This window comes from Canis lupus, chromosome 2, assembly GCF_048164855.1.
Source record: "Canis lupus baileyi chromosome 2, mCanLup2.hap1, whole genome shotgun sequence".
In the NCBI taxonomy this organism is placed as follows: Eukaryota; Metazoa; Chordata; class Mammalia; order Carnivora; family Canidae; genus Canis; species Canis lupus.
The window spans coordinates 10,949,173-10,975,849 of record NC_132839.1 but is presented as its reverse complement, the minus strand read 5'-3'; the positions used below and the strand labels follow the sequence as shown (position 1 = coordinate 10,975,849).

Here is a 26,677-nt window from a genome sequence, read left to right as displayed (position 1 = left end):
TTGCAGTTGCTCTAAGACTAATAATTTCCCCTTGAGCATTATCTTACTCATTGTTTATTTGTATATAAAATGACACAGACTTATTTTAGCACAAAGTCAAACATTGCAGTGGAAATTTAGGATAAAATATTAGTTAAAGAAGCGCTGACAGTATAATTAATGTTGTCCTAACAAGCATAATCTGAGAGTAAACTAGTGACATTAAAAATTTAAGCTAGGACAGGAAGCATAAACTAGGATGAATCAGGGCAAACTGACATGTGAGGTCACCCTAGTCTAAAGTAGGCTACGGCCCTGAGATGTTACTTTTGGAGAAAAGCCCTTTTGGCTGTGTCCCCAGATCCCTGGGGTATAAATTAATGCTCCTCTGCATAAAGAGGCATTGGTGGAAACATTTGTGACTCTATTGTGACCATGGTGTTTCTAAAAATCAAAATGAAGTATTCTTCTGTTTTTCTAATTCACTCATGTTTGTCATTTAAGTTCAACATCTGGACTCAAGTCCTCCTGTTATAGGCACTTCTAAGAACTACATAGCACTGGATGGAGTTGAAATTTTATGCTTATTAATTATTTAATTAGCCTCTCCTATTTAAAATTTAGGTATCGCGAAGGAAGACACTATGGTTTTTTGTTCATTTATCTACCAGCTATTGTATTCCCTGTAGCCACTCTAGTCCCTGACACAATCGGTATTAAAAAATGTTTGACAAATAAGGAAGTGAATAAATGAACTCCTCATGTGTCACTCACTCTCATTACATGTGCTCTAGGAGACCTTCACTTGTAGGCCATTTAAAATGCTTTCTAATCCAATTTATTTTGTCATAGTCCCCAAGAATATATATACATGATATAAGTTTATTAATTGTGTTTTTTTTCAGTTATTTAGAAGAAAAAATGAAATTGTAATGCCTTTTCCTATAGAAAAACATATGTGAGAAATTCATACAGTTCCTTATGGTAAACTATTATTGTATCATTATTTTAATCTAGGTAGCTGTGGTAAATGATATCATGGAACTAGTGGTCAGCAACAATGTCTTCTGATTTTGTTTGCTTTTGTTTCAAGTTTTTATTCAAATTCTAATTAGTTAACAAGTATAACATTAGTTTTAGGAGTAGAATCTAGTGATTCATCACTTACATATAACACTGAATCCTCATCACAATTGCCCTCCTCAATACCCATCATCCATTTAGCCAATCCCCTGCCCACCTCCTCTCTAGCAACCCTCAAATTGTTTTCTATGGTTAAAGGTCTCTTACGGTTTTCTTCTCTCTTTGTTTTTTTCTCTTCCCCTATGTTCATCTGTTTTGAATACTAAATTCCACATATGAGTGAAATCATATGGTATTTACCTTTCTCTGAGTGACTTAATTTGGCTATTGTTGATAATGCACCTATAAGCATCAGGGTGCATTTGTCTCTTCAAATCAATATTTTTATATCCTTTTGGTAAATACCTAGCAGTACATTTGCAGGGTCATAGGGGAGCTCTATTTTTAACTTTTTGAGGAATCTCCATACTGTTTTCCACATTGGCTGCACCAATTTGTGTTCCTACCAACAGTGTAAGAAGGTTCCTCTCTCAACATCCTCACCAACATATGTTGCTTCCCATGTTGTTAATTTTAGCCATTCTGACAGGTATAAGGTGATACTCCTTGTAGTTTTAATTTGCATTTCCCTGGTGATGGGTGTTGTTGAGCATTTTTTCATGTGTCTGTTAGCCATCTATATGTCTTCTTTGGAAAAATGTATATTCATATCTTCTGCCCATTTCTTAACTAGATTCTGTGATTCTTGGATGTTGAGTTTGATAAGTTTTTTTATAGATGTTGGATGCTTACTCCTTATCAGATATGTCATTTATAAATATCTTCTCTCATTCTAAAGGTTGCCTTTTAGTTTTGTAGCAATGATGTCTTTAAACTGCTTCAAAAATATGCAGACTTGGATATAAGAAATGAACCAAGAAAGAACTATCTTCTTACTAAATTTTGACTTCTTACCACACATTCTGAATAAAGCTGAAGAAAGCTACCAGTGGAGAGCATATCTGTAAGCTCCAAAATAAATTAGAATCTAGTAATTTTCAGTGTATCACCTCATTGGTTCTAAGATATTTATAGTTAGAGGTTACTGGTTATTTATCATTTTTGAATTTCAACTTACCAAAAATTTGTAAAATGAAAACAAATATATAATCATAATAAAGTTAACCTGTATTAGGGTAAAAAATTGAAAAGTCTATCTAAAATGATAAAGAACTGTGCAAATGAATTATTGTTATTTGGCACTAGGTTTTATGTACACACACATATACACACAACCTGGTATCTTTAAAAAAAATGTTTGCAATATGTCTTTCTTTACAAATAGGTCTCTTAATTCCTACTACAGATAATGCTTCATTCCACCTGTGAAAGTAGTATTACAGGTCACAGACTAATTCAAGAGACTTTATTTTCTTTTAATTTTAACAGAGCAGCATCTGGTCTTCTGGCAGAAAATTCAAACTATTTTGTTGGCAGCTACAGGATTATCCCTTGGTGAGTCTGTTAATGGGATGTTTGAGTTTTTGTGCACTCTTAACCACCATTACCCTGTGGTATATATTCTTTCCAGGTATTTTCTATGTTGGCTACCCATTGGATTTTTTTAAATTAGTTTTACTACTGAAAAAAAACCCTAGGCAATCATATTTTTTACTTTTTTGATCTGCAATTTTTCTTCTGCAATTTTATACCTCCATTTCTTCTCATAATACTATTGAGCTTTTCCCTGTTGGTTATATTTCTTAAGTTTTCTTCTATAATATTTGTAATTTAACTGTATAATGCAATTCTCTGTGAAATTTTCAGAAAAAATATAATAAGAAAAATATTAAAGAAAGATAATGTAGGCTCTCATGGAGGATAATGTTCTAGATTATTATTGCTATTATCATACACATTAATTTCTTCTGTATCTAATAAAGACATGAAATTATTTTGTTAATAAAAGATCTTATGTGGAAGTACAATAAATTAATATGAGGAAAATAAATGAAAAACATGGAAAGTTCCTAAGCCTGAGTTGAGGCTTTTTAAGAAAAGGATATGTAAATAAAATTATGACTTTTCAGAGTCTTGCTGTGGGATCCAGTTCCACGTTTGGATGTTTTAGGCCTTTTATTGCAATTGTTAGTTGTCTTAATCACACTAATTGGACTGAACATATATGATTATGACTCATACATGAGAGCTAAATAAATGGAATAATATATATTATTACAGTAATAGTTTAAAAATCATTTAATAATAATAATAAATTTTTAAAAATTTTTATTTATTTATGATAGTCAGAGAGAGAGAGAGAGAGGCAGAGACACAGGCATTGGGAGAAGCAGGCTCCATGCACCGGGAGCCCGACGTGGGATTCGATCCCGCGTCTCCAGGATCGCGCCCTGGGCCAAAGGCAGGCGCCAAACCGCTGCGTAATAATAATAATAATAATAATAATAATAATAATAATAGAACATTCATTAAGTTGCAACAATCTGTAAGGAGATAATCCTTTATGTGTTTCTTGCATTTCTTTGCTTCTTGAAAGCAGAGGTTATTTGTCTTTTGGTTCTTCATTATCTTCAAAAACCAAAGTTTGCGTATGAAACAGCCTTGAAAAATAGATATTATGTGTCCCTCCTGAGTAAAGGACTGGCTTGCGTTTTGTCCAATGCACTAAAGATCTTGTCTTTCCATAGGAATCCATTGCTTGCAATCAGTTAAAAAATGCTGGAGTTTCTTATGCCTGAGTACTTTAAACTGTTAACACAAATATACTAGATGTGCAGCATCCACCAGACCTCACCATGTCACCTGATGAGACTTCACTGGAAAGAAAATAATGGCATGTGCCATGGGTAATTAAGTTGTCTCTGACCCAGGAGTTTCTTCTCTTACACCAACGTCCGTAAAACAGACAGGAAAATTTGTTATCTTGCAAGCACATTTACTTTCTGACCTTTCACAGTTTATGACACACCCTGTAAAGTAGGTTCTAATATTACACACATTTTTAAATGAGTAAACTAAGGCACCATAAGCTCAGGTAGCTTTCCCAAGTTCATACATAGAGCAAAGAGAAGAGCAAGAACTAGAATTCAAATCAAGACAAGTAGCTTTCAAATGTGTCACTACATTGCTGATCACATTTACTTCTATTTTCTCTAGTGGATCATGATTCTAGATAACCTGACTATATATATTTACTTAACAAATGATCGTGACTATGAGATGAATTTTGACCTGAAACTTCATTACATAGAAATCTTAAAATATTCTTCCCAAGGAATGACAAAGTTCAGTTTCCAACTATGTTTTCATAATTTTTTTTTAAATTAGTTCCACTCTTTCGGCCTCTTCTTGAACATCTTGCAACTAACTGATAATATCTACTCTTCAGTGATCCAATATTCAATATTATTAATTTTAAGGAAGATTTGGTGCCTTCTTCTAAATAATAACACCTTCTTGTTATTCCTTGTTTTCATAATTCTTTTCTCTGAAACACTTCCCTCCATTCTCAGAAAGTTCTCTTACTGCTGTACCACTTTCTACAGGGGACATGTATTGATTTTGCCTTCCCCACACTGGTTACCCTTTCTTTGTATAATTATCACCTTGACTTTCTGTGCATGTAATATGAATAAACCACACCCTTCCCTCCTCCTTCAGGATGGGGTATATATCATCCACAACTCACCAGTGAGACTTCCATATTGCCTTCCCCATAGTGACTGGTTCAAAAGAACAAGGGTGAACCAAGTTTCATTAAAGATAGTGAGCATCAATCTTGAGATTTTGCTTGAACTACTGGCAGAAAAGCAAAACTCTGGTTGAGTTTGCTAGACTTTGCGAGTAAGCCTGTGTCTGCCAGTGGCCATTTTGATGTTGAGGAAATTTTCTTCTTGAGAATAAAGATAACACAGATCAAAGCAGGACCAAGATATAGAAAGTAAAATTTTCTGAAAATAGTGTTTAAGGACCTGAATCTAGCTATGCTATGCTTTAACCTAGATATATCTCTGGACGTTTTAGTTTTGTCATACAATAATGCTCTCTCCACACGTTTTATTCTCCCTTAAGCCACTCTGATTTTGGAATATGGCTACTAACAACAATCTTCAAAATTTTTGTGCAATCCTATTTTCCTTTTTTCTAAAAATTATACATTTTCACTTGATTTATAATTTTTCTCACTTTATTTTATTGTTTTTTTTTAAAGATTTTATTTATTTATTCATGAGAGACAGAGAGAAAAAGAGGCAGATACATAGGCCTCCCCACAAGGAAGGCTCCCTGAAAGGAGCCTGATGTGAGAATCGATCCCAGGATCACTCACATCCTGGGTCAAAGGCAGATGTTCAACCACTGAGCCACCCAGGCATCCCAATTTTTCTCACTTTAGAATATTATAGTTCTATGAATTTTTTGGCTTTGATTTTAAAATATTATGTCCTCTTGGAACAAGAAAACCAGCAGAATTTTTCTAAATATTAAATATTATGTCCTCTTGGAACAAGAAAACCAGCAGAATTTTTTTTATGTATAAGTATTTAATATTCAATCACAGGTTACAATAATATACAATATATCACAAATAAATAAATGATATAACAATAATTATGCAGGGCAGTAAACTGATGGAAGGGTAGTCCCTGTGTGAAATATGAATGAATGTGGTAAAATCCCACATTTATTCAGCATTTAACACATTGCTTTAAATAATAGTCTTGATCTTGCTGTTTTGAAAATATTAGATAAATTTATTGTATACTTAGTTTTGCATTAACAAACATGTTATGGTAACATATCAATATATTTGTTATAGGCTATTTCTTTTATTCAATTCCACAACAAAGATAAATATTATAATACTTCTCTACTTATCAATCCATTTTTTTTTTCCTGGTGACCAGAAGTACTCATGCAGGTGATGTGCTTCTCATTTATCCTGAAAAATTACCTTTCAAATTTGGATAGCATAGCATCCTTGGACACTTCAGAAAGTAGCAAAAAGTTTCAAAAAGACTGTATACTTTCCCTCTTTTGGCTTATAGGCCTATTCTGCAAGATTAATGAGAAAGACACTAAGACCTCAATTTGGCATCCAAGATAAATGAGCCAAGTATTTCAATGAAGTCCAGAATACAGATCTTTAGTTGCCTAGTCCAGCATAGCTGTAACTGCAAAACAAATAGAGAAATAGTTTGAAATTGGTAGATCAAATAGAAATATCTCCACCTAAGCATTAAATCTTTTGCATTTTATGTATATTATCATATCTTTAAGGTATACAGCCTAGGACAGAGTCAGAGCTGTCATACTGTATTACATGGTAGAAAGTAAAAATGGAGAAGATTCATTGATTTATTGGATCTTCAAGTATAGGAAGTATACTGCAACATGCCAGGCACTGTTTGGGGATGAAGTCTCAGTGGTTAAAAAGTTCTGACTCTGTTTTGAAAGATAATCTTCTTTTATATTTTTCTACCTTTATTATATCAAATGGAAAAAAAGGTCTATTCTCCTATTCAATTATTCCTGGTATGTAAGCCTAACTCAAAGACCTAGTTAACTAGGAAATCAAAGGGACCCTATAGGGCCTTGGATGTTCACATTAATATGTTCTAGAGTAGAGTAAAACTATAAACAATAATGTATAATCTTGTCTGAGTACAAAATCATATCAGAAACAAACATAGATACGAATCCAAACGAGCATTTTCAGCTCTGGCGTCTGCCCAGGTGAGCGCACAGCTAATCTCTCTGATGACAGAATGTTTTACCCTAGCCTTTGAGGATTCAAGGCTGCTTTTTTGAAGGTGGGGTGGAAGGCACAATTTTTCTGCTTACTACATGGATTGGAGCAGAGTATGCATAAATAAAGCAACACAGTAAACCCCAACGTCAGTTTTCAAGTACAAACAAAGACTTGCTGCAATCTCAGGCACCCAATCTTCCAAATGGTGCCAGTTATGCTCACCCTCCCTGCTGTGCTCTGAGGAGAGGCACCACAGGGATCAAAATTAAAACGCTTAATTACTTTATGCTTCAAATGCAAACTATCTGTGGAAAACAGCAGGCCAATCTTTTCTTCCTATCCACTCAACAGAAGGCTCTTTGGTCCCTGGACAACTCCACTAATCATTTGTGTTTAAATACTTTTCAACCGTCTTGCATTCTCCCTACAAACATCTTTCCCCTCTCTTGGAAAGGCCTATACACTTGGTTACTGTTTAACCACTTATCTATTGAAGTAAATGCCTGAGAATTAAGGCTCCCCAGAGCTGACTGATGAGCTTTCACATAGAGTAAGTGTGGTAACACATCTGGAAATAAAGGCTAAGGGGAAAAGGAGGCTAGAATGAGTTTCCAAAGGCACTTCTTGGAATTTGCAGAATTGCCATTATAAAATGAAGTGTTTTCATTAGAAGCAAATTTCTATGTCATTAATAACATTAAAATCCTAAGGAAATCTTGATCTTCTAGCAAGAGAATGACATTGGGATAGATGTCTTAAAGGCTTAAAATACACCACTGATAACTATAGAAAATGACTGAGAAAACCCTCCAAATATTTTTATAGATTTTTTTAATTTGCATATTTCAATTGCTCCTTATTCTTTTACCTCGGTTTAAAGTTAGCACACTGTTTTCTGAGGATTTCAACATTTATTTTGTAAGTTCTTTTATACTTACAGCAATGATTTGAGTCAGGAAATAGCAATTATCTCAGTTTTGCAAATAAGAAGTTATCTTGGCCCTCAGTTGAGATCACACAATTAATTAGTGCAGAACTGAAACTAGAATGCAGATTTTTAAAGATCCTAGCCTAAGACTTTTTCATTAGAGTGTGTGGCTTCTTGTAAATTTATTTATATAGTCATTATAAGAATATATATTACGTGGGATCCCTGGGTGGCGCAGCGGTTTGGCGCCTGCCTTTGGCCCAGGGCGCGATCCTGGAGACCCGGGATCGAATCCCACATCGGTCATCCTGGTGCATGGAGCCTGCTTATCCCTCTGCCTATGTCTCTGCCTCTCTCTCTCTCTCTCTCTATCATAAATAAATGAAAATTGAAAAAAAAAAAAAGAAAAAAAAAACGTTTAAAAAAAAAAAGAAAAGAAAAAAGTATATGTGTAAATTGAGACACATTAACCACATACCATAATCACCAATACAACATAGTATATATGTGGGATAAGTCCCTGGTAGTTGGAAAGGCAAGACAAAAATGGAATGATGAGGAAATGTGGGAGACAATGTACTCCTTCAAAACTCCTGAACTTAACTTTCTTTTCCAAATTATCTCTGATCGCTTAATTTGTGGTGCCAAGGGTCAACAAAAAAGCACCAAAGATCACAGCACAAAGGTGAAGTGATTCACCCTGCTTTTAAAATCTTAGTACAGAACTCGAAAATCTTCTAATTAAAGAACCAAGATAGGCATCCACTCGACCTTTACTTTGACATCTTTAAATTTAAAGCAATTCAACTCACTCCCACACTCAGGTTAATTTTTACTAGAAGAAATGATTTTGACAGTTTCAGAAAATCAGGCTAAGCTCATATAAGGAAAAAACAGTAAAATTTTCTTTTACTGATAGATATATCCTCCAAGATAAGATTTCCTGAATGCTCTTAAGACTTGCCAGGATGTGCCAGAGTACAGTGTGCAACCAGGGGTTCAGAATTAGACATGGACTCAGAAATATGTGTATAACCCATCACCACCAAAGCCTATCCATACTGTAAATTGTCCATATGATCTTGAGGAATACTCAAACATCTCTGAAATTTGGTTGCTTCTTCTATAAATTTAGGGATTTTGGATGTTGGTAGTGGGCCAAATGGTAGCCTCCCAAAATCTGTGCTGATCCCCAGAATCTGTGAATAATACCTTATTTAGAAAAAGGGTCTCTTTGGATGTAATTTACTTAAGGATTTTGAGATGAGATCTCCCTGGCATATCTGGTTGGACTCTAAATCTAATGACAAGTATCCTTAGAAATACAGGGGAGAGACACACAATAGAGGAATGGATTATGTGACAATGGAAAGAAAGACCAGAGTGATAGGGTTACAAGCCGAGGAACATCATAAGCTGGAAGAGGCAAGGAGTGGATTGTCCCTTAGAGCCTTTGGCAGGAGTAAAACCCTGCTGACATCTTGATGTTGAACTTCTGGTCCCCAGAACTATAAGAAAATAAATTTCTGTTCTTAGTCAATGAGTTTATGGTAATTTGCTACAATAACCACAGGGAACTAATATAACATTAAATGAGATAATTGCAAAGAATGTACTTAGCAAAAGAAAATGTACTTAGCATATGACCTAGAATACAAAATATTTTTGGTAAACGAAAGTTGTTATGCAAAGGCTAAAAATTAAATAGAACCTAGAACCACTGCCAAAGTATGTATGCTCTTGGAGGTTTTCTCCTATTGAGCACTTTCTATGTGTCAACTATACTTTATATAGTTTCTCCATCTAGCTATGACAAAAGTAGATATTATGACTTCTTTTGATAGACAAGGAACCTAATACCCAGAAAAGTGAAATAGCTTGTCCAAGATCTTGTAAAAAGGAGGATATCAAGAGTGAAACTCAGTCCTGTCTATGGGAAAAGTGTTTACTGTCTTTTTTCCATGCTGCTTTTGCAATATACATTGTGCTGGAGTGGTGAGGGGATTTGAGGGAGATACTAAGCTAAGGCCAGCAGTTCTGGGTAATAACTTACTGCTGGTGGCACAGTGGAAAAATCATGGAATGAAACAATAGAATAGATACTTGGAGGTGTAGATAAAAATGAGAGTTAGAAAGAGACCAAATTTTAATCATTAGTCTATGCTCAAACTATGTCATTCTGTTCTATGCTCAAACATTTCCTAAACTAATTAATATTATTGATTGGAGGCAGGAAATGGGTGTACATAAATTGTATAGGATGTTTCACCATTGTCCCAAACAGAATTCTAAGATGGCCCTCAAGATTCCTGTCCCTTGGTGTACTTGCCTGTTTATAGCCCACCCTGGACTATGGGTGGGAACTGTGAATATGTTGGGATGTCATCCCTGTGATCACTGCACTTTTTATGGCAAAGGGAAATGGATTTTGCAGATGTGATTAAGGCCCCAAATCTGTTAATTTTTAGTTCATCGATACATTATCCTTGGTTGACCTAATTAATTAGATAAAAGACCTTAAATGAGCAACTAGGTCCTTTCTGATGTTAGAAAGAGATTGTCTTGCTTCTCTTGAAGAAGGAAACAGGTATGTTGTGAATTGCCTTTGGAAAGGCCACATGGCATGGGATTGCAGGTGGCCTCTATGAGCTGAAGTCACCCCAGCCAATAGTCAGCTATAAAACATGTACCTCAACCCTACAAGGAAAAAGGGATTAATTTTGCCAACAACCTGAGTAAGTTTAGAAGTAAATCCCTTCCTAATTGAGTGTACTGATATGAATGTAGCTTTGTGAGCTTGAGCAGAGGACTCAGTTTAGCTGTGCCTGGACTCCTGACACATAGCAACAGTGAAAGAATAAATGTGTGTTCAAGATGGAAAAGTAATTTTTTGTAACACAGCAATAATAAACTGATATAGACACCTCTCAAAAATCATTTTTTTTGGTTTAAATATATAATTTATATGAAAGAAAATCAGCGCTGTGCTACAAACTAGTCTAGTCCTTGCTGGATTTACTGATCATGCTGGACACTTCGGTTTTGTCACTCTCTGTTTTGTACTCAGAAAATGTTCATCCTCTGATTTTATACCCTCACTATACAACCTTCCACCCACTAAATATATTATTAACATCTTCAACTGTGAGCCATGAAATCTGAATCCCACCCTTATATACACTTATGTACACACATTCACAAACACAGGCACATGCATGAACACATGTATCTACCTGAGCACACAGAGAGACATACATGAACTCAATCCATTGTGCTGTGTCTGTACACGCACAGTACACACACAAACATACTGTCATTGCAGCCTGATAACATGTGCTATGTCTTTTTTTACCTGCGTGAAAGCCAAGTCAGTCCTTATTTTATTCCTGTTACTCTTTAGTACTTAAAACACACTTATGGCCGAATGTACTCATGCAGTTGTATAGTAATGTACTTTTAACATTTTTATCACGTCATAAAATATCATAGTGATGGTACTTTAATGTTCAACTACTGCATTATTAATAGGAGAGGTTTTGCCTTTCCAGAAGCATCCTGAATTTGTTGTGATCCACAGTCATTATAGGCCAATAAATATGATGTAGGTCAGATTGGAAATGCAAAGAATTTGGTGAACTCTGAATATATTAGGTGCACTTTGAACCATTTACTGCCATAAATGGTTACCCTATCTTGCAGTAAAAATAACAGATTTATTGGCAAAGGTTGTAATTTGTTAATTTCATATTTTAATTCTCCAAACCCATAGCTGAATACAGGATGACATAGTTTGAGCATAGACTAATGATTAAAAGTTCAGCATGTTAATGTGATCCAAATAGCTTTTTATGTCTCATATAGATTAATTTGTCGAAGGTGATCAAAAATCCTTATTTCTCTGTATGAAATTAATATTTTGATGTATTTTTATATAATGGGTTAAAGTGTCACTGAATAAAAATGAAAAATTAGTTTTGACTTGCAAATATATTTTAAACAAGCAATTCATAAAGTAATGAAACACAAATACATACATGATACAAATAAAAATAATACAAATAGACTTATAGTACAAAAACTTTCCTAATCAATATATCAAATACTATTTGGAAATGTTATTAACAAAAGCCCAAGTGTAAATAACTAAAAACATTCATTAATTTATTATCAATTTAGAAAATATTTTCAAAGTTTACAGTAATAGGCTTTGTCATGGAAATAATGAAATGAAATACATACCTTCAACCTATCTGAAAGTATGTACCAGTATATTCAAAAACCTGCAAAATACATATGTATCACTGATCCAGTTGTTCTAATTTTCACCTGTAATTATAATTTCCAGAAGACAATGTAGCACAGTTACAAAATCCCAAAAGCAAAAAAGGGTGTGACAATTCAATCCAATCAATTTATTTAAAAAATTAATGATAATAATCTATTTTACATGGGACATAATTCAATACATACTGTCATTCTAGACAAAGATAATTCATTGGTAATATATAGGTGAATGTATTTTTAAATATAAATACTCATAATGGGGACGCCTGGGTGGCTCAGCGGTTGGGCATATGCCTTCTGCCCAGGGTGTGATGCTGGAGACCCTGTATTAAGTCCCAGTTGGACTCCCTGCTTGGAGCTTGCTTCTCTGTCTGCTTGTGTCTCTGCCTCTTTCTTTGTATTGTCTCTCATGAATAAATAAATAAAATATTTTTTAAAAATAAATAATAAAAATAAATAGATACTCATAATGACACTTTGCTACATGATTTTATGCTCAATTCAGTTCTACATTTTCCATTTTTAAAATTCATCTTCATTTTATCTAAGTATAAATGTAATACATGTTTTCTGTAGAAAACTGAATATACAGCTCCAAATAGAAAACAAAACAAAACAAAAAAACCTCTTGATATTTTAATTCTAAATGACCTTTGCACTATGAAATTCATAAATACTTTTCTACTGATTTGAAAATATTTTCTTTTAAATTCTAGCATTGGGTATGTCATATCAAAAATGACACCTGGGTGTTTTAAAAAATATCCTATAGCCTCTGTAGGTAGAAAACATTTTGAAATCCTGCTTCTTGGCCTGCTCAGGTAAATATTTGTCTAGAGAATAAATACAGGCATTTTTATCTATGATTTACTGACTCTTTTTCAAACTCTTCAAAGGATTATAGCTGTGGCTCATATTTCATAATAGATTGAATGTAGAATTTGATCTCATCTTTCTATTATCTCTAGAACCTTATCACATTTTAAATTTGAGGTGAGAGATATTTTTTTGTAATTTTAGTTTTTTTTCTAATTTCCCATATGTCATTATTATTAGACTTATAGGAAGAGAATTTGAGAATTATATTCAAAATTTACCTTGATCAATTAATCCTTGACAAAAGAGGCAAGGATATGCAATGGGAAAAAGACAGTCTCAAAAAAAATAAAAAAATAAAAAATAAATAAAAAAAAAAAAGACAGTCTCTTCAACAAACAGTGTTGGGAAAACTGGGCAGAAAAATGCAAAAGAATGAAACTGTACTACTTTCTTACCATACACAAAAATAAATGCCAAATGGATTAGGGACCTAAATGTGAGACTTGAGGCCATAAAAAATCTGGAAGAGAGCACAGGCAGTAATTTCTCTGACATCAGCTGTAGCAACATTTTTCTAGGCATGCCTCCTGAAGCAAGGGAAATAAAAGCAACAATAAACTATTGGGACTACATCAAAGTAAAAAACTGCACAGCAAAGGAAAACAATCAACAAAACAAAAGACAACCTACTGAATGGGAGAAGATATTTGCAAATGAAACATCTAATAAAGGGTTAGTATCCAAAATATATAAAAATTTTATAAAACTCAACACTCAAAAAACAACCAATTTTAAAAATGGGCAGAAGACATGAACAGGTATTTCTGCATGAAGACAAACAGGTGGCCAGTGTGTACATGAAAAGTTGCTCAACATCACTGATCATCAGGGAAATGCAAATCAAAACCACAATCAGATACCACCTCACTCCTGAAGAATGGCTAAAATAAAAAAAAACAAGGAATAATTGTAACAAGGATGCGGAGAAAGGAGGAATGCTCTTGCACTGTTGGTGGGAATGCAAAGTGGAGCTGCCACTCTGGAAAACAGTATGGAAATTCCTCAAAAAACTAAAAATAGGGGATCCCTGGTTGGCGCAGCAGTTTAGCGCCTGCCTTTGGCCCAGGGCGCGATCCTGGAGACCCGGGATCGAATCCTACATCCGGCTCCCGGTGCATGGAGCCTGCTTCTCCCTCTGCCTGTGTCTCTGCCTCTCTCTCTCTCTCTCTCTGTGACTATCATAAATTAATTAATTAATTAATTTAAAAAAAAAAACTAAAAATAGAACTACTCTACGACTTAGTAATTGCACTCGTGGGTGTTTACCCAAAGAATATAAAAACCTAATTCAGAAGGCTATATGCACTCTTATGTCTATTTAAGCATTATTTACAAGAGCCAAATTATAGAAGCAGCCCAAGTGCCCATTGATAATTGAATAAAGAGATATGATATATGTATGTATGTTTATGCATATGTATGTATATGTACATATGTATGTGTGTATGTATGTATACACTGATATATACAATAGTATATTATCTAGCCATAAAAAAGAATGAAATCTTGCCATTTGCAACGACATGGACATAACTAAAGTACAATGCTAAGAGAAATAAGTCAGTGAGAGAAAGAAAAATACCATATGATTTCATTCATATGTGGAATTAAGAAACAAAATAAATTAACAAAGGAAAAACAGAGTGAGAAAAATCCAAAAAATGGACTCTTAAATAGAGAACAAACTGATGGTTACCAGATGCGAAATGGGTGGGGAAATGGATGATTTAGGCGGTGCAGATTAAGAGTACACTTATCATGATGAGCACTGGGTAATGTATACAAGTATTGAATCGCTATAGTATACACCTGAAACTAACATAACACTGTATTTAATTATACTGGAATTATAATTAAAAACTCAATTAAAAAATTGACCTTGAGAGCTTTCCAGTGTGGAATTACTTCTCCCTTCCTACATCTTTTCTATTCCCTTCCTGGATTCTCTTTCTTCTTTTTCCTTCCCTCCCTCTTCCTTTTTTATGCATTCAACCAGTATGTATTCCACATATACCATGTGCAAAACACTGTGCTGGACACAAGGGATATAATTTTGAGCAAATAGCTTTGTTTCTGTCCTCCCAAAGCTTAGAATCAAGGAGTTGAAATACTTCAAATAAGTATTTACAATAAATCACGGTAAGTGATACAATAAAGAAATAACACAGGTTTAGGGAAATGCCCAGCAGCAACCCCTAACACAGTTGTGGGCAAGGAATATAGCTCAGGGAAAAGTTTCTAGATGAAGTGGCAATTAGTCTGAGACCTAATCATTAAATATTAGACAGGTAGTATCTCCACTCTACAAGAATGGAGGCAGTTATTTACCTACTTCAGTAGACTGTTGGACCCACCAAATGCCTGGCATACAGATGGTGTTTAATAAATATTTAATTAATGAATGCAGACATCTATCAATAAGTTAATAGTGTATTGGTGAAATATAATTTGATACCTCAGTTTTTAAATTAAACAATTAAAAAATAGCATGGATTTCAAGAAATATTAATACCCCCATATCTTCACTGCTAATCTTAGATTCCCTATTTTCTTTTTTTTTTTTTTTAAGATTTTATTTATTCATGAGAGACACACAGAGAGAGAGAGAGAGAGGGGCAGAGACATAGGCAGAGGGAGAAGCAGGCTCCATGCATGGAGCCTGATGTGGGACTCGAGCCCAGGACTCCAGGATACGTGCTGAGCCAAAGGCAGGTGCTCAACTGCTGAGCCACCCAGACATCCTGCTATTTTCATTTTGTATACTTGTTATGTTTCTACTCTTTCTGTTCATTTTCAATGTTTTGGCTCTATTAGTCAAATCAGTATACATTTGATTTTAATCTTCTGCCAATATAATTTATCAAAGCTCCAATACCTATTCAGAGTTTAATGACTTAATTTTGGGTATAATCTTATACAACAATATGAATTTGTAAATCTTCTGAGTTAATTTTTGCCCTTTACTTTTGTTCATAGGGCAATTAGTCCAATAAAAGTCAGCAAAAAGATACAAGGAAACTGCCAAAATGTGTGGAGTATTAAATAATACCTTGGGTATTGTTTTTAAAAACCTGAGTATTAAGTTCTGCATGCATATGGAATGTACACAAATTTATGCTGCTTTCAGTAGAGACCATTTAATTAAAGAAGAATGAAAATAATTTAAAAACTTATTCAAAATTCATTTGGTAATGTGGGGATATAATACACATTAAGTCACTAGACTCATAAATTCATAAATAAAGGAAGTAAGTTAGAAAATAGCCGTGCTAATTTGATATAAAACACTGAGTCAACGGGGCATCTACAAATGTCATTCAAAGTAGGAATATAGTTAAGAAAATGAGCTTTAAGATCTCATTAGGAACTGAGCCCAACAAAATCTCATAAGTTTTTAGTGCTTAGGGTGAGTATTGGAAATTTATTTATATTAGTTCAAATTGGTCTTGAGTATCTCATTTTCTTGTTATTACATATTCCCAATTATCTGAGTATTTAAATGCAGGAAAAGGAACAATAAAGCATGCTAAAGGTGGAATTGGTCATAATTACATAAATACTATCATACATTGTTTTTGGAAACCAAATAAGTTTTGAGAATCTCAGAGGCAAAACTCTACAGTGTATATCAAAATTTGAAGAAGAGGAAATTTAATTTAGTTTCCTCCAAAACCAAGCCTGATTTTTCAAGAGAAACAAATTTATTTTTCAAAATACCAAATATGGCGCACGCACACGCGCGCACACACACACACACACACACACCTATACAAAATAAATGGGACATCATATTTTAGAAAATCAAAATATGTCCTAAATTATACTTTCGTTTTAACAAATTGTTTGATCACAGTAGGACTTTTCAGGAAGGGATTTATGGTGAACTTGTGAAGTTTACCAGTTCTAATTTTTGTGCTATTGTAATTTAAATGGGATACTGAACTGTAATAGCTCAATTTAGAGAACATGAGTTTTCTAACTACCTTACCTGAAAATAGTGTATTAAATACAAGGCAGAAATATTCAAATAAATCAGTGTTCCTAAATACTCTTACTTGTATCATTTGGTAAAATTCACAGGATGTGGTACCCTGAATAGAAATGCAAAAAGAATGGAAAGATACATAGAGGCATATTACAATCTATTAAAAATTTTGTTTTACGAAAAAAATGTACAACTTTAAATATACTTTTCACTTGTAGAGAAGAGTGTATAGTGTAGAAGAAACAAATGAGAAGAGGAGGTAAAGAAAACAGGTATTGGGAGGCTATATTGGGGTAATACCCTAGATTATTTGTTATCAAATATATTTTCAGAGATTCTCTCGCAAAGAAGTCAGAAACAGGGTTCTATGCTCTAAATGAAAGGATTTTTCCAATATAATATTTTGGAATCCTAGTACAGCCGTCATAGAACAAGGGATAGTTAAGTAATCCATGGTTTAGAATATGTACACTGATGTGTACAGAAGGGAAGGACAGGAGGAAGCAAGATTAGAAATTTGAATTGATCTGACACCATGTGGTCCAATTATCCCTACATGAGAAGGGCAAGGGAAATACAGCTTTTGGGTTTTGCTTGGATGGAGGAGTAGCAAACTAAGGCAATTTCAGTTTAAAATTTTGCTCAATTGTAAAAAAAAAATACAGTGTGTTATTTTGGTAATTTATTATTTAAATGGTGGTATATTTGTTTCATTTAATAATATTAAAAAGCAACTTTCTGTACATAGATTAAAACCTTGAACTTGAAGACTGAGGAAGTTGGTTTTCAAATGAAGCTCAATTTATGAAAAATGTTCTTAAAAATATTCCTGGGTTTTAATTTATGAATGTCATATTTTTTTTCTGTGGATCTCAATTCTTCAAGCTCATTCCAGTTTTTCATTTAAAAATCTTACACATTTAATTAGTGACTGTATGTTGAAATTTTAGATGATACTAATATGTAGTTTATATATACTTTATATTTATATATATATACTTTAGACTTAATATCCAATAAATAATAGAAAAATTGCCAAAAACCCATCATTTGGAATATCAGTTGGTGATTCTGAGGGAATTAAAACTGAGTATATTGAATATTGTCATTTAGCTATATTGGTGAGATTGTGTAGAATTTTGGGGGCATAGATTTATTTTTTAATTTTTGGAGGGACATGGGTTTATAATAAACCGAGTTATGTATTCTACTTTTATATAACAATTTATGTCAAATAACTAAAAAAATTATTGGAGTAATGCTTATTTATTTATTTATTTATTAAGATTTTATTGATTCATGAGAGACAGAGAGAGGCAAAGACATAGGCAGAGGGAGAAGCAGGCTCCCTCGGGGAGCCTGGTATGGGACGTGATCTCAGGACCTTGGGATCACAACTTGAGCTAAAGGCAGAGACTCAACTACTGAGCCACCCAGGGGCCCCTGGAGTAATGCTTTAAAAGAAACGATAGCTTTCTGTCTAGTCAATTTTTCCTCCAGAAAGAATGATAAAGTTACTAGATTACAGAAATAGAGCTACAACATTTAGCTAATTAGACAATGTTAAAAATCTGCTTCTGGGATCCCTGGGTGGCGCAGCGGTTTGGCGCCTGCCTTGGGCCCAGGTCGCGATCCTGGAGACCTAGGATCGAATCCCACGTCAGGCTCCCAGTGCATGGAGCCTGCTTCTCTCTCTGCCTGTGTCTCTGCCTCTCTCTCTCTCTCTGTGTGACTATCATAAATAAAAAATAAAAAAAATTTTTTTAAAAAAACTGCTTCTAAATAATGATTCAGTAATATAGATGAGGAAATACAAATGCCAGTTTTACTATTTAGGAAACAACCTTAAATCTTGAAATTACACATTTTAGCTACTTCTCTATTATCACTGAATTTAAAATTATATGAATTGTCTTTTACAGATGCCTTGATTTGATAGCATCACAAAAGCATGCATCTATAAGGCAAGTTTACACATTACCTTTTCTAGTGCCTAAGGATTATAGCATGCTCTAGTAAACATTAGGAACTCCCTCCTCTGGATATAGTGCCTCGTTCTATATTCAACATGTTGTCTGGAATGCATAATCCTCCCCATCTTGCAGGTCAGAGCAACCTTCTATAAAAGTCTACCCGAAACAATTATTCTGGGAGTTAAGTTGACTTTGCAGAGTTACCTAAACAAAGTTCTCTTTTGGAGGTTCTGTGTTATTATTTTCTTAAACAGATGGAGTTTTGACTTACATTTCTATTCCTTATGATGCCCTGTCCAAACAAAACCCTTTTAAATATGTGCAGACTGGAAAGTGACTACTTTTTTATGTCTTACCTCTTGAACCGAATTCCAAATTCTGAAAGAAATCTCTTGCCTGGACCTGAGAGGGAATTCCTCAGTAACTGTTGGCCATTTATAGTTAATTTTGTCATTCTTCATATTAGATTCAAGCTCTTCTATGCAATTATCCAATCAATTTTAATGCATAGAGATTTCTAGATAGACATTCATAGGTGAAATCTAGAGCTTCAAAATCACACTTTATCAAAATGTACTGATTAAAAATACCTCTTTGCCTTTTTTTTTTTTTTAATCTCCAGAAGGAGATGCCAATCAATTGGAAAGATCAAAGAACAGGAGCAATAATATTTTTTTTTAAAAGAGATTCTGATAATCTTGAAATGCTAGTTTATGGTTTAACATTATATTTTAAAAATAAAGGAAGGATATAACTGAAACTAATATTGCACTGTATATTAACTAACTGGAATTTAAGTAACAACTTAAAAAATAAATTTATGATGAGAAAAGAAAATTTTAAGGATGGCAAAAGTCAAATTCTCAAAAATAATACTTTAAGATCTAATGAATATCAGAACCAGAAAAGTTATATATAATGAGAATGTACAAAATGGCCTGGATCACAGTTGAAAATGCAAAAGTTCATATTTATTAAATGTGTGCCATGTGTATTACCTTTACAAACCTAACAAGAATGCTTCAGGAAAAAAAAAAAAAAGAATGCCTCAGAATATTTTTGTCCTTATTTTACCCACGTAGAAACAAAGGTTCAAAAAAAAAATCAAAGGATTTGCCCAGTAACTCAACTATTAGGTGACAGAGAAAAGATTCCAGCGAAAAGATTCATGGAGATTTCTGCCCAACTCAACAACTTTAGAGACATAGGAAATGGTGTGGAAAAATAACTCCCACCCCTACTGACTCTACTGCCCCATTTTAGAGGTAAAGAAATTAAGGAATACAAAAGGTGAGGCCAGGATTCTCATTTCTGTATAGCTCCAAATACTGTGTTTCCCACCATGTCATACTACATGATAAAAGGATACTTATTTTTTATTAAAATATTCAAGAGTAGATAATAATTTTTCAGTTTTGGCAGTGGAAAGAAAACCCATATTTGGAAATTTGAAGGGTATAAATTATCCAATGAAGCTGGTGGTTTCTATAGCTATTTGAAATTATGAAACAGTAGTTTAGAACTCAGTAAGAAATGCAAAAGATTAACATGCAATTGCATACATCCCTCTGCCGATGGCTTTTTGTTGTTGTTGTATCAAAGGACCATGGTCAAGCGTTTTGACACAAATCATCTGAGTAAAATGGTTCCTAACAGTTCTTTATATTAAAGAAATATGGGGTGCCTGGGTGGCTCAGTCGGTTAAGTGTCCAACTCTTAATGTCAGCTCAGGTCATGCATGATCTCGGGGTTGTGAGGTCAAGCCCCACTACAGGCTCCACTTAGTGTGAACTCTGCTTGAGATTTTCTCTTTCCCTCTCCCTCTATCCCCACTTAGGCTCTCTCTTCTTCTCTCTCTCTCTCTCTCAATAGATAAAATCTTGAAGGAAAAAAAAAGACAAAGTGAACAAACTATTACGTTGAAGAAAATTATAATGTTGAGAAAAATTTCAAAGGGGATGATAACAGTAAAATTTAATATCAGCTATTCTATGTGTAATCTAGAGATCAGACTTCAGGTCCTCCAAATTTCCAGGCCACACTGTTTGGAGAAGACTATGAATCTCCTAATGCTGTGTCCTAGGTTTTCCCTCTCACTTTCTTCTTTTTTTCATACTTGAGGTAAGATATGGAAGATAATACTAACAGTGGCTTACATATACAGTGTTTTGTTTTTGGTGGTAGTGGTTTGCTTTCGTTAATTTTTAATTAAAATTTTATTTTTTAGAGAAATTTAAGGTTCAGAGCAAAATTAAGCCCATTTTTTAAGTATAGTGTATTGCTACCCCATCTCATTTCATTCTAAAAGCAATCTCCTGTGAGGTAGGTAGTCTAGACCTCTCAATGGAAAACCATGGTTTACACAGAGTGTTAGCCACCTAAATTCATGGAGCTCTTAAGTGCTTAAGGCAGTAGTGTTTTTAAATGCTTAACAACTGGCTCTCGGGTGAAAAAAAGAGCCCTAATCTGTACCTGTTGATTTCAGTGGTGTAAATATTTCTATCATGGCCGATTTCAGGCTACCACTGTTATGTCATTATATATGGACTAGGGAAGAACAACTCTTAGTCCACTCTTATGAGCCAGGACGAGCAGGCTCCAGTAAATTGTGATCCACTTAGAGAAACCTAAACCCAAGGATCAGCAACTTTTTTCTCTAAACAACCAAATGGTAAATATTTTAGGCTTTTCTGGCTCTACAATGTCTGCTACAACTACTTAAGTCCACCAATATAGTGCAAAAGCAGTCATAGGCCAAATGTAAATGAATACATGTACTGCAAGTGTGTTTGTGGGTACTGAATGTTAAATTCCATATGATTTTCAAATGTCACAAAACCTTATTATTCTTTGATTTTTTTTCAGCCTTTAAAAATATAAATGGCATTTTTAGCTTGCAAGGTATATAAGAGGCCACAGTCTGCGGATTCCTGGCCTCGACTATTCGTATTTGGTTAAATTGGAAGAGACTGAGCTGAGTGGTATTCCTAACTAGACCAGGGTCTATGGGCTCCTATGTCTTACTTGAATCTTTTCAACTTTGGGTCATCAGTGTCCATGGTCCCTTTTGGCCCTCAAAAGTCATAAGCTCCAAGATGCCTCTTCCTCGGGTACTTTCTTATTCCTCTTCATCTCCGTGGACACTTCTGTGATGATCTCTGTGGCTGTCAGCATGAAGTTTATTGCATACACTGGTCCTACAAATTTTAGGAACCATAAGAAATATACTTTATATACTATATACTATATACTTTATATACTAAATATAAATATGTAAAGACACACATGAAATAACTGAAGCAAGCACCCATATCGTTTTCAATTACTGTTACCTTTTCTCATTTCCATTCCATTCCATTCCATTTTATTTTTAATACTTGTTCCTGGAGACTCATTAGTGGGTCAACATCTACAGTTTGTAAAATCTGATTTAATTGAAATGATTGACACCCAAGTTGTAAATACTCTAAAAACTAGCTTCCCCCTACATTCCCCTTCACACACACACACACACACACTCACAGCTTGGGCTATTTGCAGTTGCTAAGAAGAGCCATTAGTCAAAAGAATCATAAATTGTTGAAAGTGTGTGAAAGGTTTTTCTAAGCAGGGACTTCTGAGATTCTGTTGCTACTCAAGGAATTGTTTGTTGAGTCACTTCTTTCTCTCATTAGTGATCTAGCACTCTCTTTCTACAAACAAATATGCATCCTGTGGACTCATATTATAATGACACTTCTTTTTGGCAGTGGAGCTATGATATGCAAAACCCTATGCTGATTTGTAGAGGAATTCAGCACAATATTTCCAAATTTGCATGTGTTTTATATTCATTATGTAGGTTTTTGTGATTTTTTTCACTGTTTCTATACTCTTGTCCAATAGAATGATATACTTAATTATAAGCAAGGCAGTACATGGTTTAATCAGTTTACCAACATTGTGTTATTAGTTTATTTAAAACATATATTTTTTTATTCTTATACTGATTACTGAACATGTCCATAAAACAAAACCAAGTCAATGTAAATTCAGCTTGAAATGTATGTATGTCGGACCCTACATTATACCAAAACATTCTACGACTCCATCAGACTCCCCCTTTTTGGTATGTTGTATCTTTCCCTGATGGTAGACATTAGGGAAATGTAACTTCTGATTCACCTGGGAAATAACTTGAGGAAGCTGTTTATAGCCTGATGGAAGTTTTAAATCACCTTAGAGAAAATGATTCTGACTTGGAACTAGGAAGTTACTGTTCAAATCACATCTTAGCGTAAGGACTATGTGGCTGTTAGCATATTTATGAAAATAGATCCAGTTTCTTACTCTGTAAAGTCAAAATAATACTCCCCTACTTATCTCATAGGCAGTCACTTGTGAGGCAGTGATTAGCTAATACATGTAAATTTCTTTGTAAACTCGAAAGCACCCTAAAACTGAATAAATCTTCTATACATGAAGAACTGTTTAACCATTTTTGTCACTTCTAATTTCACTTTGATGGGGAAGCCACATCCAACCTTTTCTCCCTTCTCAGTGCTGTGACATGACATAGCCTCTGCGTTTCGCCATAAGGAGGCACATTTGGTTGCAGCGGGCAGAGTGCACTCGTGTCTGTTTTCCGAATGCATCATTTACGACTTTTGGTGGCTCAAATGCAGTGACAGCACAGGACTTTGACAGTTGGTGGAGACAGAAATTTCAGCAATAGTAATAATTCGAATATATAGGCGAAATTTTAAACATTATCATGACTTAATGCTAGAAGTCGCCGAATAAATGCATTAGACACACATCAGCTCTTTTAATTACCATTTTAAAGCTTCACTAGTTCTTTTATCCTTTGTGTTTAATAAGCTATTATAACTGTTTCATATTATCTTCAAATTAAACTTTTCTTCCATTAAAAAATGAAACCTTTAAAAATGAAATATTTTAGTGCATAGTTGAAAACTGTTTCAAAGTGAAAAAGTCACAGATAATTCTCCTTTGCTTTTCTTTCGTATATGTATGTACATGATAATAGAAGAAACTCTTCGACAAAACCCGTATTTTACAAGGTGAAAACTTGAAAGCAGCCATGGGGAGGGGAAAATGAAGTCCTATACCTTCCTAGGAGATATGAGTAAAGGATATGAGTTAACAACAGTTGTAATCTAGGTCCCTTGATTACAAAATATGATTTTATTGTTTTATTATTTTCTGACACTCAGATGACTGTGTTAAGTGAATTATGCTAACTTAGTTTATGGCACATTATCGTCAATGATTCATGCAATGTCTCTCTTATTTTCTCATTTATTTATTCCCTCCCCCCCTCACTACACTCCCTACTCCTATTTTAATCTAATACTCATTGTACCAATACCACTAATATGTTTAATGTGTATTTGACATGTGCATATATTTTGGCAAATATGTGTCACTTTGTGTGCGTGTATTTTTAATGCACTTAAGTGTTACTGTGTTCTATGTATTAATCTCTATCATCTTTCTTCACCTTTATCTTTAAATACAATATTTTAAGAACACCCATGTTTCTGTGTACTTTCTAGTTCATTACTTCAACATTCAGTATTTCACGCACAATATTCTGTGGTGCACAACAACTTTGCTTTCTTTTTACCTTTCTAGCAGAATGCCACAAACTCTCTATTACTATGAATATTGCTGCAATGAACATCAATGTACATATCTCTCTGATGACTTCTGTGAGAATTTCTTAAAATTATACACCAAGGAGTGGAAATCCTGGACTCTAACTCATACATAATTCATTTTTTTAGGAAATGACAGACTTTCTCCAGAATGAGCATAACAATCTACATTCTCAGCAGCAACAGAGGAAAACTCATGTAGCTCATATCTATGCTTTGTATTATTTAGCTTTTTAATTTTTTGGCCATTTAATGGGTATAATATGATATCTCATTGCCTTACATATATAACTCTCTGTTCACTAATAATTATAAACTCTTCCTTAGGTTTCTTGGCTTTTTTTAAATTTCCCCCTCTGTTTTTACTTATTCTTACTTATTTGTCAATTTCAGTTACTTTGTCAGTTTTTTGATGAGGGATGATTTGTTGGGTTTGGAAGAATTCTAGTTTTTATTTCTCTGTCATAGTAGACTTCAAATATCTTTTCCTATTCTATTTTATACATACTGATTTTGTTCAGAGTCCATTTTGAGCAAGCGTTCTTAATTTTTATGTAATGTAAATAAATACATTTTTTGCCTTAAATTCTGTGACTTTGAAATTTTAAGAAATCCTTCTTTCTCATGAAGACAATTTTCAACATTTCCTATTAATATTTTTATAGTGCTACATTTAACATTTAGTATTTAATTCCTTTGGAATCCTCTTCTGATAAAGTAAGCTCTCTGTTCTCTTCTGCTGGACTATTGTCTGTTTCAGTCTGAGACCATACCATATTTATTATTGTGGCTTTGTAATCCATCTAATTATCTGGTTGGTCAACTTTATAGATGTTAGGGGATCATAAGGTCGTTTGGTCCAAATTTCCATCTGATGCCCAAATCTTTTATGCTATCCCTGATGGATCATCCTCCGCCTATATTTAAGCAACTCTATTGATACTTCTCCAAGTAATCCATCCTGTTGCTGATTAGACGCCTTTACCCATGATCTTTACACTTTAAAATGAAATCTAATCTACTGTAACTCCTATGCTTTCACAATAGCTATTTCTTCTGGAGCAAAACAAAAAATTTACTTCATCTAATACATGACAATTCTTAAGCTAACATTGTGATCTTCAAAGACATTTTTCCTCAGGTTTAATATTCTCAGCTATTTTATCTGTCCTCATGTGCTTTGATATTCAGAAACATCTCAATTCTAGCTTTCTGCCTCAACACAAAATCCATTTGATCATTGATCTTTTTTATTTTTATTTATTTATTTATTTATTATTTATTTATTTTTTATTTTTTTTATTTTTTTGAGAGAGAGACAGAGAGCATGAACAAACATAGGGGCAGAGGGAGAAGGAGAAGGAGACTCCTCACTGAGCAGGGAGCCTGACAAGGGCCTCAGGACTCTGGAATCATGACCTGAGCTGAAGATAGAGGTTTAACCCAGTGAGACTCTCAGTCACCCCTGATCTTTGATCCTTTTAAAACACTGTATATGTAACTGGAAAATAATTCAGTATGTTCTTGGAAGCGTACAGTATAGTGAAAATATTGTCTCTCTTCATGTGGACTCTTCATGGGTGCTACTTCCGTAGCTAAGTTAATTTAAGTCTTTAAAATGTAACACATCTTAAGAAACAAATTTTAAAAAATACTCAAGTCTACTATTACTACTGGTATAAATCTTAATCTCTTTAAACAGAAAAAAATAAAACAGTATTTTTAGTGCAATTAAATTTATGATTTTTAAAAACTGCTTCACATGAGCAAATTCTCAGAGACCTTTGACTTGCTATTTGTCAAGATATGAACCAAGACTGGTCATTTCTATGGTCACACTTCACAAAACTGCCATTAAGTACAGTACAACTGCTATTTTAACTTATTTCACAGGAGATCTAGTTTCCTTGGACCACTCTGAGTTAAATTGGCCATAATAATGCCCTGACATGTGTCTTTCCTATTTTTAGGCAATATTTCCTCACACATCATCTGGCTCTCAGCATGGAAATATCTAGGAAAATATTAGAAGGATGATTTGCCCCCTCTAGGCAAGAAGGGAGAAAAACTTAAGAACTAGTGACAAGTTCCATGTGAGGAGAACCCAAAATGTGACAGACCCTGTCAACTATATGAGACAGTACTGCCAGCCTGTCA

At 34.0% G+C, this 26,677-nt stretch overlaps 1 long non-coding RNA gene across 1 annotated transcript in view; it reads left to right on the top strand.

Moving 5' to 3' along the window:
• The first annotated feature begins 1,753 nt into the window (after positions 1-1,753).
• Positions 1,754-26,677, top strand: part of LOC140612303 (uncharacterized) — a 93,717-nt gene continuing 68,793 nt past the window's right edge. The window contains exons 1-2 of the long non-coding RNA XR_012013568.1: positions 1,754-2,065; positions 2,491-2,556. This is a non-coding gene — a long non-coding RNA (uncharacterized lncRNA). The remainder of the gene's footprint in view (positions 2,066-2,490; positions 2,557-26,677) is intronic.